This window comes from Protopterus annectens, chromosome 8.part0 (genome assembly GCF_019279795.1).
Source record: "Protopterus annectens isolate FY-2018-M chromosome 8.part0, PAN1.0, whole genome shotgun sequence".
NCBI classification, from domain to species: domain Eukaryota; kingdom Metazoa; phylum Chordata; order Ceratodontiformes; family Protopteridae; genus Protopterus; species Protopterus annectens.
Window position 1 is genome coordinate 1,903,145,334 of NC_056741.1, and position 17,413 is coordinate 1,903,162,746.

Sequence of the window (17,413 nt, forward strand, 5' to 3'; positions counted from 1 at the left end):
GTTAGTTGTCTGTCAGGTGCCAGAATCCACCATATCACATATGCACTCAAGTCACTCAAAAACAGGTACTGTTATGACTCTGTCATAGTCCATGTTGGTGTGAATGACTTGAGACATACCTTTCTGGACTATATGAAGAGAGACATGATTGAGCTCACCAATTATGTGTCCCAGGCAAGTATGTCCCTAGCCTTAAGCAACATTCTTCCATCACCCAGAATTATGCCTCAATACAAACAGAAAATGATTGACTTTAACAATTGGCTTAGTTTCTGGTGTCATTCCAGGGGGATCCAGTACCTGACAGCCTGGGAAGATATGATCGACAGACCATAATGCTTTGCCAGAGATACCCTGCATCTGTCTCACCTGGACATCAGGCTTCTAGCAAAGGCTCTTGCCTCCCCTATAGTGCCTTTTTTTAGGAAAAAGTGATGAGGTTAAAACTAACAACATAAAAATTTCAACAAAACACAAATTAACGGTCATGCTGCTATACGCTAGGAGTCTAAACATGAAATTGCACTCATTGCAAGCATTCCTAACCCTGGAAAATCCTGACATCTATGCAGTCACAGAAACCTGGTTCATAGCTGCGGAGAGCACCCCAGTCGTACCTGGTTACTCAGCCTATCATACATTCAGACCCCAAACTCTGGGCAGTAAAGCCAAATGAGGTGGAGTTTCTATATAGATTAAAGACATACACACCTCCAGGCTGGTCAAACAGGATGACCCACAAGAGACACTCCAGGTATGGTTAACCTTTGATAAGACTCCTATTCAAATCATAGCTGGCTACCGGCCCCCAAATCTGATTGAAAATGCCCAATCTGCCTATTTGGACCTGTTCATATCTATCAAGATTCAACACTTTACCCTGATCATGGGTGAATTTAACTTCCCAAACAGATTGGAAGAACTACTCATGCCAGAACACAAATGCCCAGAGATTCCTTGATTTTGTCAATGCAAATGCCATGGAACAGCTAGCCCATACCCTGCAAGAGGTGCTAATATCTTGGACTTGGTATTAACCAACATGAGTAACCACTGCAGCAAACCTATAGTGTCATCCTCCCTGGTAAGATCTGACCAAAAAAGTGGTCAGTTTTGAAGTCACCATCTCCCCCAACCCCCTCTAGCTAGGTTCAGGCACAAAAACTTCTCAAAAGCTGATTAAAGCCTCCCGAGAAATAGTATAAACAGCTTCACAGCCCCCTCTCCCTCTGTAGGAACTAGCACCAATATCCAAAACTATACCAAAGCACTATACAAGCATTTATATAGATACATGGAATCAGGAATACCCGACAGGACTAAATCATCCTCCGCAAGGAAGAGTAAACCTGTCTGGTGGACATCATGCAACAAATAAACTCTATAACAAAAGGAAAAAAATGTTGTCCAAGATCAAGAAGGAGCAGGTGCCCAATTGGAAGCAACGTCTCCTTAGCCTGAACAAGCAACTAAGAGCACTAGTGAAAATCCTCCAAAGCAAACTTCGAGTCCAAATTGGCCACATCTACTAGAGATAATCATAAGTCCTTCTTCATATATGTCTGCAACCTCAAAGGAAGCACCCACATCTGTTCAGAGCTGGTGGTCAAGGACACCATATATACAAATGCCATAGATATAACAACCTTGCTGGCTGACAGATTCAGCAAAACCTTTACTCCTCTGTCTCCCCCATCAGTAAATCAGGACAACCCCAGTACCTGCCCCCTTCCCCTTATATCTTGGGAACAGGTCATCACTGCTCTCTCAAAGGCAAAAAAATACAGCCTCCATATGCCCGATAACATCCCAGGCTGCATCTTACATCAACTCAGGCAGGAATATGCAGCACCATTAGGCATCCTACTCAACCAAAGCCTGAGTACTGGCTTCATCCCAGCTGAGTGGAGGACAGCCACTGTCATCCTTTTACACAAAAGTGGAGCATCCACCTATCTGGGAAGTTATAGACCCATCAGCCTAACTAGCCTAATTTGCAAGGCCATGGAACAGATTATCATGAACCTCATTAACAAGGACATTGGCAACCTCCAAACACTTGATTATGCACAGTTTGGCTTTGTCAAGGGGAGGTCATGTCTGCTAAATTTAGTTGACTTCTTTGACACAGTCACCAAAGCCATGGACGAGGGGAAGACAGTGCACACCGCCTACCTTGACCTGGCTAAAGACTTTAACACTATTCCCTACTCGGGCATAATAGATAAACTCTCTCAACTAGGCATAAATGGATAAACTCTCTCAACTAGACATTAATCCATATGTTACTGGATGGGTAGCAAACTGGCTCACTGATAAAACCCATGTAGTTAAAATAGGGGAAGCCACCTCAAGCAGTAGACACGGTAATAAGCAAAGTACCCTAGGGTTCGGTCTTGGATCCTCTGCTATTTGGGATATACTTTTCTGAGGTGCAAGCCAAAACCAGTGGGCTATGGCTAACCAAGTTTTCAGATGACTGTAAGGTGGGTGCTGTCATCAATTCCCCTAGTGATGTGGGCATCCTCTAAGAGGGTCTCACTCAGACAAATTACTGGTGCCAGAAACATGGCCTCAAGCTGAATACCAAAACATGCATCATCATCCCCTTTGGAGAGAGTGATGTCCCCACAAATTATCACATTAATAACAATGTCCTAAGCACACAATCAGTTGTGAGGGATTTGGGCACCCAGGTTGATAGCAACCTGACTTTTGACCACCATGTTGCTTCTGTTGTATGGATAACCTTCTACATGGTCCCTCTCATAAGTAAGGTCATCTCATCCAGAGACAAGGAGGTCATAACATCCTTGTATTCTTCCCTCATAAGCTCCATTATTGAGTACAATGCCCCTTTCGGCATGTACCTCACAAACCACATGCAGCAGCTACAGAAACCACAGAGGTTCCTCACCAGGACAATCCAGGGCCTCAAACATCTACCATACACAGGCTAAAAGCACTATCCCTCTACTCAGTTTCATACAGACTTCTCAGAGATGACCTCTGTCTGGCATACAAGGTGATCACTGTCCCCACCTTGATGAGTCTGCTGCATATCTGCAAGTCAAGCTCCACTCGAGTAGCCCACACCCATGGCCTCAACCTGGTCTGTAACATCAACAAGACTTGTTGGCAGGACAGATTTGTGACCCAGAGACTCCACCATCTATGGAATAGACTCCATCTCGACATCAAGCAGAGTACCTCTTTACCCCGTTTAAGCACAACCTGGATAACTGGATGGAAAACAAAAACTATACCCCTGGGATTCCACCTGTGTCCCTGCTGGACAGGGGCATCAGGTGCTGATTTATCTAAACATGGACTAAACTCTTGGCTAGGCTTATAAGGGCCTCAGGGCTGGTAGCCTAGTAACCTCCTATGATCCTATGATCTTATGAAAAAGGGCTTAAACGAGTAAAACGAATATAAGAAGAGCAAAATAAGGGCACATTAAGCAAAAATAAAGCAAGGTGACTGCATGTGCTATGTTTTGGCATAACTTCGACTTCGTATTGTATCTAGGGCATAACTAAAGTTATATGAAGTCTTTCAAAGTGTGTAAAAGTGCTTACAGTATGTGGTTATTATTGTGCATGTATTTTAAAGAGTTTGTTGTGTGCAAAGTGCAACTTTTTAGTGAGATACAGTCAAAGCATAGCCATTTCAAAATGCTTCTTGTGTTGGGTGTGTCTATTCGCAAAGTGCCGCCATTACAGAGTGTTTCTTGCACTATAAAGTGTTGCCTAGCAAGGTACTGCCATTTTGGGGACATTTCAGTGTGCTGTATGCAGTTATTCGCAAAGTGCAACTACTTCAAAATGTTATTGAGTTTTGGCCAAGAAAGGTCCAGTTTATTCGCATCATGCAGTTATTTGATATGTTTCTTACACTAAGAAATGATTTATTGCAAAACAATATTACAAGAGTATTACAGTCTCCGAGAGCTTTTTCACTCACATCATAAAGTTGTTTGAAATGTTTCTTAAAATGATGATAGATGACTTTAGAAAAATGATGATAATTGACTTTAGCAATGCACCTGAAAAGTTTATTTCACAAAGTCCAATTATTCAATGGTACTGCAAGTTTGTTCATTAGTATTATTTTGAAAATCCCAAAAGGTATAAATTCAGAAGCACAAAGGCATTTGACAAAGTTACAAATACTGGCATAGGTTTCTGGCATATGTGCATGAGTGTATGTTTGTGCTTATTTGCAAAAGCCTTCATTGGTATGTGTTAATATGGCAGACGGATTTTGAAAGCCCCTACCACTTGTATTTGATCAAAATATTGTGGGGAACTGGAGAACATTTGAGCTAGAATACAATATTTTTATACAAGCAGCTTATGCAGATAGAGATGCATGCATCAGGGCATTCATTTTGCTAAACCTAGCTGGGTCAGAGGCCATAGAAAGAGAGTGTTCATTTGTGTATGCACCTGCAGTTTATAAAGGAGAGGGTGAAGAACATCATATTGTTGTGCAGGCTGAATCAAGAGAAGGCCCAGAGTGTTTGTAGTGCAAGTTCAGAGAAATGTGCAACCCCCAGATAATTATTACATTAGAGAGGTATTTGTTTTACACAAAAGATCAGAAACCAGGGAAAACATTTGCAGTTTATAAAACTGACCTGAGAAACTAAGCTAAGATGTGTCAGTATGGTGACTTAAAAGATGAACTGATAAAGGACAGGCTTGTGTGTGGCATTCCAATAAACATCTGAAGCAAAATATTTCCAAGAAACACAAATCTCACAAAAGAAGACCACTCCAAAATAGATAGGATTAATTCATTTATTGACGCTTCTGGTACCTCGGCTTTTCGCCTTCTCATGGTATGCTACATTGATACAATTCCATCCCTGTATACACACACACACACATATATATATATATATATATATATATATATATATATATATATATATATATATATATATATATATATACGCACCAAGTATCAATTAATCAATCAAATAATAAAAGAATCAATTATGGAAAAACCCACAGACTTTAAAGAAATACAACCTAATAGCACTTATGAATATGTGCAAAAGTGTACAAATATTAATACATACATCAAAATTGAATACATTAACACATATGTTTGTTATTTTAAACAATTAAATTATTTTCTAAATTCATTCCATTAGGAAATAATGTATGATAATTAATAATCATCCTACTCTCAAGTCTACTTAATTCCCTTTTAAAATTTCCCCTATTAGCCTCAGTCGTGCCAGGACACTAAATAACAAACTTCTATTTGATCCCTCATGTTTGGATGATAAATGAGTAGCTTTTGTACATATTCATAAGTGTTATTAGGTTGCATTTGTTTAAAGCCTATGGGTTTTCCCATAATTGATTCTTTAATTATTTGATTGATTAATTGCTACTTGGTGTGTGTGTATATATACAGGGATGGGATTGTATCAATGTAGCATTCCATGAGAAGGCGAAAGGCCGAGGTACCAGAAGCATCAATAAATGTATTAATCTTGGAGTGGTCTTCTTTCGTGGGATTTGTGTTTCTTGTGTGTGGCATTAACAGTGCTGCTGTGAGAAAGATTTTACTTCGTGACAGTAATTTAACGTTGAGCAAAACCATATAGATTTCTCAAATCCATGAGGTGACAGAAAAATAGTGAGTGACAAGAGTATGGTTTCAGTTGGCTCCATGGCAAATGTAGATAGTATGCAACACATGGCAAACAAAAGTAGGCCCAAGCATATGGCAGCTACAAGGTTTCCAAGGAAGACACATAGCTTTCCAGTAAGATCTAAGAAAGGAGTTTGCTCTAGAAAAGTACAGTACAAGCATGAATCAACAAAACCCAAGTCTAGCTTTATTGTTAGCTGTTGCAATTGTGGTGCAAATCATGAGTCTAAAACAGAGAAATGCTTAGCATTTGGTCAGCAATGTTACAAGTGTAAAAAATAGAACCACTACCAAAAGTTTTGTAACTCAAGTAAGCCTCACATAGTTGTAAAGAAAGGTCACACAAAGAAGCAAGTTGATCAAGTAGAGCCGAAGCAGACAGCTTACTATGTAGATGGTGCATCAGTGCTTGATGAAAGAGTTGATGCAGTGAATTTATTAAAAATAAGCAAAGTGTCTTGTACTGTCTGGATTAATAGAAAATCCACAGAGCTTAAAGTTTCCACTGGTTCAATGTGTACTGTTATATCAACAGACACATTTGCTAACGTGAGAACTAACAAACAACTCAATGTAACCAGTAGTGCGAGACTTGCTGCTTATGGAGGTGAAGAAATTCAAATTGAAGGTTCAATGATGCTTTCATGTTATTTGGCCAAGAAATGTTACAACTTGTTATTCTATGTAGTCTGAAGACCAGTGCAATCTTTATTGGGTCTCAAAGATAGTTTAAGAATTAATCTGCTTTCTTTTGCTAAAGAAGTCCATCATGTAAGTGCATTTCTGAGTTCTAATTTTTCTGAAGCTATTTTCTCAGAGTATGCTGATATTTTTGATGGCAAGTTAGGCAAACTTCCAGTTATGTATTCTATGAAGTTAGACCCAGAGATCACTCCCATAGTCACGTTAGCAAGAAGAGTTCCGATAGCTATGCAGGATAAAGTTAAGACTCAATTGGATAAAATGGTGCAACAAGGTGGGATTTGTCCAGTCACAGAACCAACTGAATGGGTGTCATCCATGGTAGCAGCTCACAAAAAAGGTTCAGATAAAATCAGAATATGTAACGACGCAAGAGATCTGAACAAAGCATTAGAGACTGTATCATTCAATGTGCACAGTTGAAGAGGTCGCAGCCTTAATACTGAATCCACTGTTTTCTCTGTTTTGGATGCAAAGAGTTCATTTTGGCAAGTGATGCTTGATCGCAAATCATCACTTCTAAGTATTTTTGCTACTCCATTTGGTAGATACAGATTCCTAAGGATGCCATTTGAAATAAATTCTGCAAGTGAAGTCTTTCAGCATGCAATGGAGCAAATTTTTTCAGGTTATCCTTGTGCCATAATAGTAGTAATATATTAGTTGGAGGCATGACAGAAACCTCAAGAAAGTTCTAGATGGAGCACATGAAATAAATTTGAAGCTCAATCCTCTGAAGTACAAATTTAGACTTCCAGAAGTGACATATGTAGGTCATTTGTTCATGAGTACAGGCTTGAGACCAGACCTGGCTGAGCAAGCAGCTATTCTTGAGATGTCAGCACCAGATAATGTACAAGCTCTGCAACATTTTCTAGGCATGAGCAACTATTTAGGCAAGTTTATACCAGACTTCAGTGAGTTGACAACACCTTTAAGAGAGCTAATGTGCAAAAATGTTGCATTGTCATGGTTGGAACAGCACCAGAAGGCATTTGAAGACCTTAAGCAGAAAATTGCCACCCCAGCTACCTTAAGATACTATGATGTGAACAAACCAGTTATTCCTTCCTGTGATGCTTCAAAATTTGATGTTGACACAGTTATACTTCAAGAGAGCAGACCAGTAGCCTATGCATCTAGAACAATAACCCAAAGTGAGATGCAGTATGCTCAGATTGAGAAGGAGCTTTTGGCAATAGTATTTGCATCTTCTAAATCATGATTGTATTTATGGTCAAGCTTTTCAGATTGAAACTGGCCACTAGCCTCTAGTTACTATTCTAAAGAAGCCTATGCATTCTGCTCCAATGAGATTACAAAGAATGATGCTCAGATTGCAAAAGTGCAATTTCAAAATGGTCTACACAAAAGGCAAATTGCTCTATCTGACTGATACCTTATCCAGATTGCCCAGAAATACGACAGCACAGCTTGACACAGAGAATGTTGGCTTTGATGTGATGTCAGTGTGTAATTTTTCTACCACTAGACTTGATGAGTTGAGAGATCACACTCAGACTGATCCAATTTTGTAGAAGCTCAATCACTACATTCGTGTTGGATGGCCATCAAAGCAATCCAGTGTACCACCCGAAGTGCAAACCTTTTTTCCATACAGAGATGAATTGCTGATAGAAGATGGCATTATTTTCAAATGTCCTAAAGTTGTTGCTCCTGCTTCCTTATAACAAGAATATATCCAGATTTTGTACTGTGGTCACCCAAGATCTGCATCCACTAAGAGAAGAGTGAGAGAATTAGTATTTTGGCCTTCATTACTGAAAGACATTGATAAAGTGTTTTCTTCTTGTTCAGTATGCAATAGTAGTATCATACATACATACATACATACATACATACATACATACATACACACATACACACATACATACAAATATTTCAGTCATGGGCATTAATGCTCTTCTAGCTTGCCAATATACCAAAACACTTGTTCCCATAGTAAGTGCCCAGGCTGTTCTTAAAGATATCTAAACTAGTACTTGCTTTAATGTAATTTAGTAGTCTGTTCCATGCATCAGCTACTCTGTCAGAGAACCAGTTAATACACTTCTCATTCCTATAGAATCTTCTGCATAGGTTGTCTGATGATTCTCTAGTACTTTTTGATGATCCCAAACATTCCCAGCGGTAGTTGTCTCTGAATGCCCTATATACCTGAATAAGATCTCCTCTTAGATATCTGTAAGAGACACTGTACAAGTTCAGATATTTTAGTCTTTCATAATAATTTAAATGTTCACATCCATGGATGCCCTTGGTATATTTCTGCTGTACTCTTTCCAGTTTACCCATGCTTGTTTTCTTATAGGGTTTCCATATTGTTATTCCATACTCAAGTTTGGGTCTAATGTAACTAACAAACAATAACTTCATTAGCTTTAATTTCCTAGACTTTATAAATCTTTTTATATAACCTATAGTTTTATAGCTATCATTAACCAATTGGTTGATATGATTAGAAGAACTCATAGCTGAATCTATCCATATACCCAGTTCCTTAAATGAGTCTACAGTTTCAATCACAGTGTGCTGTATTAAATATTCATGTCTATATCATAATAGCGACAGCTTAGGTCGTTGAATCCAAAATCATCGACACCTAAGCATCAAAAGCTAAAAACGGCGAACAGCCAAATCATCAAATTCTTTCCTAGGGAAAGAATTCACTTAGCTGTCCGCAAACAAAATAAGTAAACACACCCAAACACAACCCTCCTAACTAAATATATCAACTCCAAGACCACTCTACATTGGGGAAAGGGCAAATCCCTGAGAACGGCCATGCAAATTCTTTCCCAAGGAAAGAATTTGATGATGTGCCCATTCACTATTTAAAGCGTTCAACGCTTAGGTGTCAATGAATATGCATTCAACAATCTAAGCTGTTGACATATCAATAGGGAACCAAATATTCACCTTTCAGTTTGTGTCTCTCAAATCACATATGCTTAGTTTTTGATGTATTTATCAGCATATTATTCTCCTGTGCCCAAATGGTCAATTTAGCTAAGTTATTTTGAAGACATGCCTTATCTGTAACACATGCAGTTTATCCAATTTCAGGTCGTCTGCATATGATTGTAGAATACCTCAGATGAAAATGTCAGGTCTGAAAGGTGCAATCTAAACAAGTAAGGGCCGAGGACAGAGCCCTATGGGACACCCTGAGTATAACCAAAGATTTCACCTGCCCAGTTGCTGTATGCTACTTGATATGTCCTATTTGTAAGCCATAAAGCTTTCCATCTTACTAAGAGTATATCAATACCTAGTTGCACTAATTTATCAATCAGTGTTTTGTGTATGACCATGTTAAATGCTGAAGTTAAATCTATATAAGTGACATCACAGCACAATTTTTTATTCATAGCTGTTATTATATTGTTATAGAACATCATGTTACAGGTGGTAATAGATCTGTTTTCAACATATGCATGCTGATATATTGTTTCAAGTCCTAATCTATCCAGTTCTGACAATAACTTATCTAATATTACTTTCTCCATTATTTTTCCACACCATGAAAGTAGACTTAAGGGTCTATATGATTCTGTGTTTGTCCTACTCCCCTTTCTCTTAAAGACAGGTTTAATAAGCACATGTCTCCAATCTTGAGGAATCTCCCCATATTTATATGAACTGATGAATAATAGATATAATGGTACAGTAAGTTCTTGCTGAAGTGTTCTCACGTCATTGTTACTAATTCCGTTTCCACCCTGTACTTTGGTTGAGTCAAGTTTGCATAATTCTTTTTCAATATAATCTAATTTGATTCCAGTATCTGGGGTTACCCGGATGTCACTAGGACAACTTATCACCCCTTTTGTGAAGCCAAAATATTTTACATAAGATTTTGTAAATATATCTATAATCTGCACACAGTTTATCAATTTGTGTGTCTTTACTCCGTCCACATCTTATGTATCTATAAAAAGGGTTCCTATTATGCTCAATATCTTTGTATAAATTTTAATTTTTTTCAAATTTTTCTTGATCTAGTCTCACACTGTGCTTAATCCTTTTGTCCAACTTGTTTATTTCAGTTTACAAAGTTGTAGTTTGACCTCACTTCCATTTCTTATATTTTTTTGTCTCTCACCTTAATCAGATATCTTGTTGTTGTGCAAATATATCCCCCTGATGTTGTATGCCTAGATCCTGATGTTAAACATTTTTTTGATTTTTTGCACTCAATTTTTCCTTTAAAACTTTCCATATTCCATCCTCAGTTTTTCCACTGAACACCTCACCCCAGTTAGTTTTACATAGTGATTGTTTTGCTTCCATATAATCTGTAATTATCCTTCTGTGCATTGGTTTAGATTCCTCTTTGGCAGAATTATCTAGCAACAAATTAACATTTATAACCCCATGATCACTGCACATCAATGGTGGTAAAACTTGACTTGAAGTGACAGTAATTTCTTTGAGAATGCAAACAATATCTAGTATGTTCGTCCCCTGCTAGGTTTTTTAACAATCTGAAGTAATTGTTGTTCCTGAATATATGCTGTGAATAATTTTCTTGCTAACATTGTTGAATCAATATTATTCCAATCTGTTTCTGGTAAATTTAAGTCCCCAGCTAATATTATACTTCCCTCCTGTGTTTCATGCAAGAAATGTATGAATTCCTCTAGGCCATCTGCACTTGACTTTGGTGATGTATACACTCCAACAATTGTTATATGTTCCAGGGTTGTCTTTATTGTCACAGTTACACAATCTATAGTATTGGTATTATCACTGAACATGCAATAATCACAGGTCTCATAGCTATCTTTAATCTCTATCATAACGCCGCCACCTGATTTTTTGTTAGAATGTCTGTTTCAGTAAAATCATTTATATCCTGCCAGAACTAGTTTCCAGTCATTGTTCTTTAACCATGTTTCACAAACAATAACAACATCAGTCTTGTGGGAACATAGCAAATTTTCCAATAAAAAAAAATTGTTATTAATGTTCCTAGCATTAACAGCCATCAGAGATGCATCAAATGTTGTTATTTGTGAACTGTTAAATTTTTGACCTGGCAAAAATCTGGCTTGCTGTTTGGCAAATTTTGCAAAATATCTGCTGCAAAAATTCTCTTCCCTGATCCTGACAATGCACACCATCCTGTATGAAAACGTGTGCTCAAAACTAGACTTGGATACTCTATACATTTCCCTTTTTAAAACAGGACATTTTTTCCCATGTAGGTGTTTACCCAAAAAATCTTTTCATTCACAGTGACCTGGCTATCCTTTCTATAGGTAATATCTGAAAAATACTAGACTGCATTTGCAAACAGAACCACTTCAGCTAAGTCCAGTTCCTGAACTACACTGGTCAACAGTAGCCACTGATATCTTCAAGTGGAACAATCAACACTACTTGGTTTTGGTAGACTCTTATTTAAATTGGTTTGAGATTGATCTGCAACCTAACCTAACATCCACTGCTGTTATTACTAAGTTGTAACATAATTTCTCAGTTCATGGTAGTCCACACAAAGTTCTTTCAGACAATGGTACTCAATTTACTAGCCAGTTGTTTCAGACATTTGCAAAAGAATGGGATTTTGTACATGTCACTAGTAGTCCTGAATATCCTCAGTCAAATGGTCTAGCTAAGTGTGCAGTACAGAGTGCAAAGCAGTTACTTGAAAGGTCAAAGCATGACAATGACAATGTCTTCTAGAATTTGCTTTATCTCAGAAACATACCCCGTGACAATATTCTTGGCTCAACTGCTCAAAGACTACTTTCCAGGCAAACTAGAACTACACTATCCATTACTTCCAGTTTATTGAAGCCTAAACCCAAGAACAATAAAACCATCAAGGCTTAATTGGTTAAGAAGCATAATATCCAGAAACCTAGGAAACAGACTGCAGACACAAATGCAGAAGCAGTGTAGTGAATACAGTAAAAAAATGAACAGACAAACCAATGTGTTCTTACACAAGAAACGGTCACTTTAATACAATAAAATCACCAGAGACTTAGCGCTTTCACCTTCTACAATCCAGACATCATCAGAGTCGAGTAAAAAAAAATCACAACAGTCACATAAATAGGAAATACAGACTGGCATAATTTCCTGTAACACCATGCATTCATGTAAATAGTATACTAATTTATAAAAAATATCCATATAGTTAGAATTGCTGCAATAACAAAATAAACTACTAAATAGTAAAACCATGTATATGTTGCTAAATATTATGTAAAAATATTTTTTATAAAATATTTATACTTAAAAACTGTTTGTATTCACTCAGACTTGTAGAAGCCTGTATTTAAACTTGTTTTGCTCTTTTTTCCAGGACACTCGAACTGGAAATTGTGTCATTAATTCAAGGTTTCACCCTGGCATTGAGTCTTAATTCCCATTCTGTTTCCTTGATCTGCAGATCAAGGTCAATGTCGCCCCCTCTTGTACCGGCCAAAACTCTATCAATAACAAAAATAGGAACTTTTTGAAATGTGTACACTCTGCACTGTGTGTGTAAAGGGCACTGGTGCACTTTGCATCTCTAATATCCCTGTTGTGTTCTATAGTCCTGTCATGCAATTTCCTTGTGGTTTTGCCTGTATAGAATGCAGGGCAGAAAATACAGGTGGCAATATAAAAAATATTTTTAGAGTTACAATTACAGCGCCCTGGACACTGCAAGCTCCTACCATAAGAGTCAATCTGGACATAGGTTCCGTCATTAATAAATCTACAGCTTGAACAGAAGCCACATTTATGCATCTTGGAGACATAATAATTATTTTTAGTATCCATGTCCCTCTTCAAAATTTCTTTAATATTTTTGCCTCTACTGAAAACCACCAGGAAATTGCATGAAAAAACTATAGAACAAAACAGGGATATTAGAGATGCAAAGTGCACCAGCACCCTTTACACACACAGTACAGAGTGTACAAATTTCAAAAAGTTCCTATTTTTTGTTATTGATAGAGTTTTGGCCAGTACAAGAGGGGGCGACATTGACCTTGATCTGCAGCTCAAGGAAACAGAATGGCAATTAAGAGTTAATGCCAGGGTGAAACCTGGAATTAATGACACAATTTCCATCTCAAGTATCCTGAAAAAAAAAGAGCAAAACAGGTTTAAATACAGGCTTCTATAAGCTTGAGTGAATGCAAACAGTTTTTAAGTATAAATATTTTATAAAAAATATTTTTACACAATATTTAACAAATGAGTTTGGGACAAGCTAATTTGTCCCAGTCCCACGGATAAGGGTAAAGAGGTGTGGGGAGGGTATAGAGGTAGGAATTAAGGTGAGGAGTTGTAGTTGAATAGGATAGTGGGATTGTGGTGGTGAAAGGGTTAAGGGAGATGTGAAAGAAAGTGAGGTAGGGGAAGGAGGGATTTTTGGCAGGATTAAGTGTTAGGGATTAAAGGAAGTAGGCACATTTGGCCTGGGTTGGTGGTGCAGTAACAACTAGCTTACACCCAGATGACCTGTAGGTATTGTGGATGCAGGTAGGCCTTGGATGTTGGAGAGAGAAGGGGTTAAGTTAACTGGGTCAGTTCCCTCCTCTCTCTCTCTTGGTGTTTCTCTATAGTGACTAATTTAATGTGGGGATGGAGTCTGGGAATATAAGTTGGGGGACAAGACTTACTGGCAGGGAAGGGTGAAAGAATACTGAGAGCAGAGTGTGTGTGGGTGAATGGTTTGGGGGGTAGTGTCAGTGTGAGTGGTGCTCGGCTTACCTGGGTGCTGGTGTTATTCTCTGGTGGTCCAGTAGGCTTAGGGTTGTGGTGGGTGTTTCCCGGTGTCCTGGAGTGTTTGTTTGTGGTTGAGGGCCTCCCTTGGTGGTCCGGTGGTGGCTCCATTTGGGTGGTAGGGCTGGTCATGGTGGTTGGGGTCTTTGTGGTCATCCAGTGCCGATGAGGTTGCTCCCTGTCGTCCGTGTGTCTCATGGGGATTCGTTGGGCCCATCGGGCTTTTTCCCGGTTGGGCCATGCGGTCGAGTAACATCCGTGGTTGTAGGCCAAGTCCATTGTTACCGCCTTCCCATTTGGGACCATGCGGTCAGTTAGAATCCATGTGGGTGGGCCGGGTAATCCATCAAAAAAAAAAAAAAAAGAAAAATGAAAAAGGAAAAGTGTTCTCCCAGTGGTCATGGAAGGTTGTGGGGGGATCCATCCTCATAATCTGGTCCCATTAGCATTGGGGCTAGTGGCGGATCATCTTCTCGTGCTCTCTGGTGAGTTCGTGGGTTGCTGTGTCCTTTCTTTGGTCCCCAGTGTCATTCCTCGGGTTTTATTAAGAAAAGTCTTCTCCCAATGGTTGTGGTAGGCTGTAGGGGGTCTATTACCGCAGTCCGGTCCCATCAGCATTGGGGGTAGTGGCGGACAATCTTTTTGTACTCCCTGGCGGGTTTGTGGGCTTTTGTGTCCTTTTTCCAGTCCCCAGGTTTGTCCATTCTTCTGGATGGTTGTTGCGGCCGTGGTGGTGTCCCTGCATCCTTGCTTCAGTGGAGGTAGTGGTGGGAAATCCTTTTCATCCTCCCTGGTGGTTTTGTGGGTAGCTTCTGCCTTTTTATTTTTTTTTCTGGCCGTTGGGTCCAGGCGCCGGTTTGCGCATGCCCACTGCTGTCCTTGGCCGTTGCCTCTCTGGATTGTCATTCTGGGAGAAAAAGGTAAGTGTTACAGGTTCAGTTGTGGTTGAATGGTGCTAGGATTGGGTGGCTGGTATGTAGGTAGAAAGTTAGATGTGCAGGATTATTTATTTATTTAATATTTTATCATTTTTATATATACATATATATATATATATACATATATATACATATATATATATATATATATATATATATATATATATATATATATACATATATATTTATTTTATTTATTTATTTTACATTTGTTGACCGGGCTAGTCTAGCTGGATATATGTCCATTTTCAGTAGTGGCCCGGGGAGAAAAGCTCCATACTTGAATATTGAGACAGTTAACAATACATAGAACTATTAAGAATAAATACAGAGGTAGCAATGGTCAAGTGAACAGTTATAATAATACATTTGTGAAGTAACAGTATTAGTGGAAATTAAATAAACAATTCTATAAAAAAACTAAACTAAAAACAATTCTAAAAATCACACTAAATGGTATGAGCAAGTCATAGTTATAGGAAAGAGAATATATGTGTCATTGTGTAATTAAAGAGGAAGAGTAGTAGTAGGATATGGAAGTACAGGTTAAAGGAGAAGGGATAGGGTTAAGAATAGAAGGGGAAAAAGAAGTCAGTCTGGGTTAGTACATGGACAAAGCCAATGGGCTGTCAGATGTTCTTTAAGATGTTTTTTAAAAAGAGAAGAAGAAGCAAGTGTAGATAATTCAGCAGGAAGCTGATTCCAGAATTTTCCTGCAGTGTTTGAGAAAAGTGAATCTCCGGCTTTGTTGTTGGCTTTATTAGAGGAAGCTAGAAGCTTGTTAGCAGAGCGTAGTGTAGCTAGATTAGTGTAAGGTGTAATTAGATGAGTGAGGATAGGGGTGTTGTTAGGGTGATACAGGGTCTTGTGTATGATAAGTAATTGTTGAAAGAGTATCTGGTTTTTCAGTTCTAGCCATCCAAGTTGTTTGAGGTTAAGGCAGTGGTGAGTTTTAAAGGGGGAACGTGATGAATCTAGCTATACTGTTATAACAGGTGGAGAGTTTGGAAAGGTTATTTTTGGATAGGTTGGTATATATAACAGAGGCATAGAAGAGGGTAGAGATAAGGTGGGTTTGGGCAATTGCTTTCCTTGCAGGAGGGGTAAGGAAGGGTTTTATTCTATAGAAGGTGCCAAGTTTTCTGTTAACAGACTTTATAGTAGAGTTTATGTGTTCATCGTAGTTGAGATGATTATCAATAGTTACACCTAGTAGGCAGGTTGTAGTCTCTGGGTTGATGTTGGTACCATTATTAGAGGTTAAAGAGAAGAAAGGAATGGATGATTTATGAGTAGGAGTAAAAAGCAGTAGTTTTGTTTTTTTGGGATTAAGGAGGAGGCAGTGTTGCATAAACCAGTTTTCCACGTTCTGAAAAACAGTTTGGGTAAGGGAGTGGAGAGAGGATATATTCTTGGCTGTGCAGATTAAAGTGGAGTCATCAGCATATTGAATGCAGGTGGCTTGGGGTAAGTTCATGTGTAAGTTATTAATAAATAAGGAGAAGAGTAGGGGACCTAGGATAGAGCCCTGGGGTACTCCAATATTTACTGGAAGTAGTGAAGACAGATTGTTATGCCAAAGTACTGCTTGCTGTCTGTTTTCCAGATAAGACCTAAACCATTGTATGGCTTGAGCATCGAGGGAGTGAGCCTTTAGTTTGTTTAATAGTAGATTATGATTAACCATGTCAAAGGCTTTTGACAGGTCAATGAATAGAGCAGAGGAGAATGAGTTATTGTTACGATTTTTATATATAGTGTCAGTAAAGGATAAAAGAGCAGTAGATGTGCTATGGAATGGCCTGAAGCCATGTTGGCAGTTTGCCAGTAGGTTATTTTGTAGTAAGTGGTTAAGCAGTTGTTTGTGAATACATTTTTCCATTATCTTAGCTAATGGGGAGAGTAGAGCAATAGGGCGAAAGTTAGAGAGCTCAGTAGATGGTCCTCCTTTATGCAGAGGGATGATATGGGATATTTTCCATAAAGCAGGGATTTTGCCCTCAGAGATAGTTCTGTTAATAAGGATTGAGATGGGATAATCTATGGCTTTTGCGGCAATTTGTAGGTATTCAGATGGGAGATGGTCAGCAGAAGGGGTACAAGGTTTCAATTTTTGAAGAAGCTTACAGATGAGAGAAGTAGATGCAGGTTGTATTTGAAAGGTGGGTAAAGAAGTATTGCAGTTATTAGGTTGGGTAGCAGTGGGAGATGGTAAAGAATTGGCTAGGGTTTGAATGGCATCTGTGAAATAGTTATTAAAGGCATCGGGGATTAGGTTGGAGTTGCTATTGTTGAAACCGGTAGGGTCAGGAGTAGTAGTGTGACCTGGCTGAAGAAGTTTGTTT